The following is a 6,047-nucleotide window of genomic DNA, read 5'->3' as shown; positions in this document are numbered from 1 at the left end:
CACTGGGATGCCGCAGCCTGGCCGGCTGTGGGGTGGTTTGGGAGGATCCATGTCAGCTCTCCCTGCAGTGACCAGTGCTCTGTGGGACAGAGGAGCTGACCAGGGAGGGAGGTACCCATCAGCAGAGGGTGGTGGGAGAGTGTGAAGGAGGGTTTGGTCCTGTCTGCTTCCTCACCTTGAGAGTAAAGTGCTGCCCTCTGCCCCTAACACACATACATATCAATTCCTGGATTCCTTAGTCCTGCTGGCCTTGGGCTGGAGCCTAGGAAAGTGGCCCCCAAATCCTTAGTGAGCTAAAGCTGGGTCTGAAATTTGGGGTAGTTTTCTTTTCTTTTTTCTTTTTCTTTTGTTTTTGAGATGGAGTCTCACTCTTGTCATCCAGGCAAGAGTGCAATGGCACGATCTCGGCTCACTGCAACCTCCGCCTCCCGGGTTCAAGCGATTCTCCTGCCTCAACCTCCTGAGTAGCTGGGATTACAGGCGCACACCACCACGCTCGGCTAATTTTTGTATTTTTAGTAGAGATGGGGTTTCACCATGTTGGCCAGGGTGGTCTCAAACTCCTGACCTCGTGATCTGCCCACCTCAGCCTCCCAAAGTGCTGAGATTACAGGCGTGAGCCACCATGCCCAGCTAGGGGAGGGGTAGTTTTCTTTGATTTTAAATTTAAACCCAAGTTTATTGGCAGACTCCCTTTTGACCTCCCTTTGCCTCCCCATCTGGTGCTTTCTTGCACCTACACCCCAGGGCCCTGTGGTGGGGCTACAGGGGGAAACTGTGCACCTGAGATGAGGCTGGAACAGGAATCGGCCTCTCTGCTCCCTTCTTCAGTAAGCAAGGAGCCCTGCCCCTCAGGCCCAGCCTCTGGCAGGAGGTGGTGGAGTCCTTGTGCCAGGTAGTAGAGGAGGAGAAGGGCAAAACCAGGCCCAGGCCAGCGCCTGGCTTGGTCTGGATGGGACACTGTCGGAGTTTGGCCACAGCCTGTCCTTTACTTCGTCCACACCTGTGAAGCTATTCCCTAAATAAGGTATTTCCCAAGTTAGTCGCTACCTAATCAGCCTTGAGAAGAATCCTTTCCTCTTCTTTGGTAGTGGGTCGGGGGATACTTCAGGAATGGTGTGGAGCTGGGAGTGGGTAGGGGGATTTTAAATGTTCCATGTGGGAGCCCCGAAGGAACTGGAGGGGCTGCAGTGAGGTGGGGGTGGGTGGGCAGGGAATAGGAGAGGGGAAGTCTTGGCAGGGAAATCCCTTTTGGCCACACAGTTTACAAACCCAGTATCATGTCTGTCTGTGTGTCTCTCAAGGTGAGAGTCTGATTTTTATACCAAAGAGGAAATGATTTTTTTTCATATTTTGTTTGTCTATATTATATAAATATATATATACAGTTATATATATATTATTTTTTGGTTCTCTCTCGTTTTTTAGGGAGGGAAGAAAGTACCAAGTTGCATTGAGCTGTAATTAAGGAACATTATAATTTATGACACATTTCTATACTTGCAAAAATTATATCATTTTATGGATATAAGAGAAAATGCCTTTTTATAAAATTTCAATTTCTGAGAAGTGTGTAATTTGTCTCTTTTCTGATGTTTAACCAAGGCTGGTGGTGAAAGTAAAGACAGAAACTGTCTCTTAAATGTAATTGAGTGGGTAGATCTAGGATATCGTGGACAAACTGGAATCTGACTGGTGGGGGATAGCACCTCGCTCATTTGCAGACTTCCCGGGATCTGAGTTTCAGCTGAAGATGAAGATGGGGCAGTGGGTGGTACCGAACGGCATATCGTATGGACTTTGGCTGGGTGCCTAGGACCTTGAACTGTTTACCTTTTCTCCAAACACAGGCCAGCCTCTAATCCCTGACACATGCCAGATGGATGTGTGTGTTGGCAAAGTACGTGATAAATATTTTAAGGTTTTGTTTTTTAACGCCCCGCTTTTCTGCATGCCTCACATCTTCCTGGCTTCTCAAGTGAGTATCAAGGAAGCTAAGTCTTACATTAAAGGGAGCTTTCCTCCAGGGAAGGGAGGGCGGATGAGGATGGGGTCCTAGGAGTCAGGGCTAGGGTTAGTGCTGGCCTGAGGAGAAAGAAGTATGGCTTCCTCCACCGATGGTCAATATCAGCATGATCCAGCCCCACCCACAGGCTGATTTCCCCCTGACCCAGCCAGAACAATCCTTACTTCTCAAAAACGTAGACTGGATGCGGTGGCTCAAAGCCTGTAATCCAAGCACTTTGGGAGGCTGAGGCAGGAGGACCACTTGAGCCCAGCCCAGTTCAAGACCAGCCAGGGCAACATGGGGAGACCCCGCCTGTATTAAAAAAAAAAAGGGGGGGGGGTGCGGCGGAGGGTGTATAGGGGAAAGATGTGAAGATAAGATCTATTTCCCTCTTCAGGAGAAACGGCCCCCGGCGGGAATCCCGCCACTGACCCCCAGGAACACCACCTGACACCCACCTCCACCCAGGAGAGGCTGTCCAGTCCACACCAGCCTTTCTTTGGGGTCTGTCTGGAAGCCTGAGCTTTGGGCAGCAAGTGGCATCCGGCCTCAGTGCCCCCACCAGCGAAACAGAAAGAGGCCTTAATCCCTTGAGGCTGGTGAAGCCCCAACTCCACCCCTCCCCCAAGACGGGTCTTCAGCACTGCGCTGGCCTCCCGCTGGGGGTCTGTTCAGCCGCTGGGAATGTCTTCCCTGGCTCCTCTCGCTGACCCGGGCTCTCCTGCACCCAGGATCCTATTAGGTGTGTCTGAGCGGCAGGGCCAATGTCATTTTAACTTTCTTTCATCTTGGGGACGCGTTTTCTCCGTCGCGATATAGACACACGCCTCCACGGAGGCTCCGGACACTCGGCTCCCCGTTTTCTCCCCTCTGCCTCAGGCATCCCTGGTCTTCCTTCCCTGTGCTGACTGAGCACTTGGGCTCCTGTTGGAGTGGCTTCCAGCTCCTAGGGCCCCATCGTCCTAGTGCCTTTTCTGAGTGCGTGGAGGTGAAGTCCGTCCGATACCCCATCTTTGTTCCACTGAGCTCCTTATCTCCAAAGGCCTTCCTCTCCACTCCGCTAAAGCAGCACACACCCATGGGCGCCCACTGCCGTCGGGAGGAGCTCCACCTGTGAACTCTCCCAATTCATTCAGCATTTGGCCATCCATATTCTTCAATTCTTCCCCCTTCCATCTGTGCTTCCAGCGCAAACAACGGCCCCTCCCATTCCTCCTGGTCGCTTGCTTACTTTTGTGAACTTGCTTTCCAATTCAGTCCGGAGCCCGTGGTCTGATACTCGTCGCTCTGCCCCGGAACATTCCAGCCTTGGGTCAGCCCAGCGTCTCCCAGGGTGAGCTGTGGAATGCTGAAGGGCAGCACACAACCACGGAGCAAGAAGAGCGGCAGCTGCACGGGCTCCCTCTGCAGGCGCCTCTGTACGGTTAGGAGATGCTGGGAACCTCATTCTCCTGCCCCTCCCTCAACTCCTGCCACCACCTCCCACCCTGCTCTCAGCAGATGGTTCTGCCTCCTACTTCACGGGGCAAAATAACTTCTGCGGCTTTCCTCTCACCTACAAATCTCACTGCGCACAGGCGCGCCGGCCTTCCCCTTTCCTTTCCCCTGCCTAGGGAGGCTGGGCCCTCCTAACCTGCTCCCTGTGGCCCCGCCCCTCCCCTCCTCCCACCACTGCCCCTTCCATTGTCCTTCACCGGGACCCTCTCTTGACCTTGCCTTCATTTCCCCCTCCGTTGATTCTTTCCTTCCCCAAATTAGCCTGCTCAGTTTTCTTCCCCCTCACCCGACCCCTAACCCCTATCAACTCTTTTGTGGTCTGTGTCCCTCCCATTAGCCTCTCTCTTATCTCCTCCACTGCCTGTAATCTGGCGTCTCCTTCACCAGCCCCTGAAATGTTTTCACTAAAATCACCTTTGACCTTCATGTTGGCCAAGTCCAGAAGGCATTTCCAGGTCTGATCTGACTTGCAATCTCTTAGTCATTTGACTGTGTTGGCTGCCTTCTCCTTGAAACTCTGCCCTCTGCTGACTTTGTTCCACCTTCTTTTGGTAACCGCTGCCTCTCTGGTTGATCCTTCCATCTCCTTCTTTGGAGCTCCTTCCTCTGTTCTTCTTCCCACCATGCCCCAGGACTCCATCCTTGGCTCTAAGCTTTTCTGGTCTGTTCAGGGTCCTTGAAGGTCCCCGTGCAAATCCATGGTTTAAATAAGATTTGTTTAAACAAATAAGATTTAACAATTAAATGGAGAGTCACCATTGTTCACCTCTAGATTGGACTTCTTCCTCTCACTCCACGCTCCAGACCCTGTATTCAATTATCCATTGGACCTCTCCACTAGGACGACCCACCACCACCTCATATTCAACATACCCCACACTGAACATTGTTTTTCCCAACACCCGTTGCTCCTCCCGCATCCTCTATTTCAGTGCGCAGCATACAATCTCACCAGTCACCAAAACAAAGCCAGACGCACATGTCCTGGAGAAAACATGTGCCACAACACTCTGGGGCCACAACACTGTAAATCATATATTTCATCTTCTTTGATGTGGAGCACGAAATGATTAAGCTGCAACGTCCTGAGCCACTGTTTCCCAGTGATTGTGACCCAGGCAGGGTCACGACAGCCATATTTCTGTCCCCAAAGAGGGGCTATTTAGGTTGGGACTCAAAACACAAAGAAAATCTGCCACGAAGGTTCAGTATCACTTTCCTTGGTCCCAAAAGAGAAACTGGAGAGACCAGAGTGCTCAGATTAACAGGCAGGCAGCTGCAGCGTCCCGTGGTAGCCACCCCGCAGAACATGGGGGAGGGACTCACTGATAAAGCACCAGGACTACGGACTGTAGTCTCTACTTCAAAGGGAGCAAGCCATTGACGGAGATGCACTAAACACTGGGCTCTGTGACTGAAGGAAGGAGCTGAGTTCTCCCGCTTATCTCTGTTCCAGTGTCCTTTCTTGAAGGACTGTGTCCTGACCACAGTGACAGACATGACCTGTCTGACCTTTCCAACCCTTCCTGGAAACTTTCCAGTTCTCAGTGAGTTGCTGGGAGCTGCCCTGCCCAGCACCTGCCTGGGGAGGGTGTAGACTTATCTTGCCGGGTTGAAAGAGGGAAGTCTTCCCCAATACTAGTCTGTTAAAACACACTGGGCGGGGCGCTGTAGCTCACGCCTGTAATCCCAGCACTTTGGGAGGCCAAAGCGGGTGGATCGTCTGAGGTCAGGAGTTTGAGACCAGCCTGACCAAAACGGCTTAACCCTGTCTATACAAAAAATTAGCTGGGCATGGTGGCAGACACCTGTAATCCCAGCTACTCGGGAGGCTGAGGCAGGAGAATCATTTGAACCTGGGAGGCGGAGGTTGCATTGAGCCGAGCTCATGCCATTGAACTCTAGCCTGGGCAACAAGAGCGAAACTCCATCTAAAAACAACAACAACAACAACAACAAAACAAAAACACACACACAGTGGCCCAGCACAGTGGCTCACGCCTGTAACTCCAGCACTTTGGGAGACCAAGGCAGGCAGATCGCTTGAGGCCAGGAGTTCTAGACCAGTCTGGCCAACATGGTGAAACCCTGTCTCTACTAAAAATACGAAAATTAGCCGGGTGTCCTGGCACGCCCCTGTAATCCCACTTACTCGGGAGGCTGAGGCAGGAGAGTGACTTGAACCCAGGAGGCAGAGGTTGTAGTGAGCCGAGATCGCACTGCTATACTTCAGCCTGGGCGACAGAGCAAGACTCCTTTCTATAAAAATAAAATAACAAAACAAAACAAAACACACACACAGAGACACACACATGCACTCTCTCTCTCCAAAACGTGATGGAGTGTCTCCTCTTAAGAAAGGAGTGTTTGCCGGGCGCGGTGGCTCAAGCCTGTAATCCCACCACTTTGGGAGGCCGAGACGGGTGGATCATGAGGTCAGGAGATCGAGACCATCCTGGCGAACACGGTGAAACCTTGTCTCTACTAAAAAATACAAAAAACTAGCCGGGCGAGGTGGCGGGCGCCTGTAGTCCCAGCTACT

Source organism: Macaca mulatta, chromosome 1 (genome assembly GCF_049350105.2).
Source record: "Macaca mulatta isolate MMU2019108-1 chromosome 1, T2T-MMU8v2.0, whole genome shotgun sequence".
In the NCBI taxonomy this organism is placed as follows: domain Eukaryota; kingdom Metazoa; phylum Chordata; class Mammalia; order Primates; family Cercopithecidae; genus Macaca; species Macaca mulatta.
The sequence above is the reverse complement of the archived record's forward strand: the minus strand, read 5'-3'. Positions refer to the sequence as shown.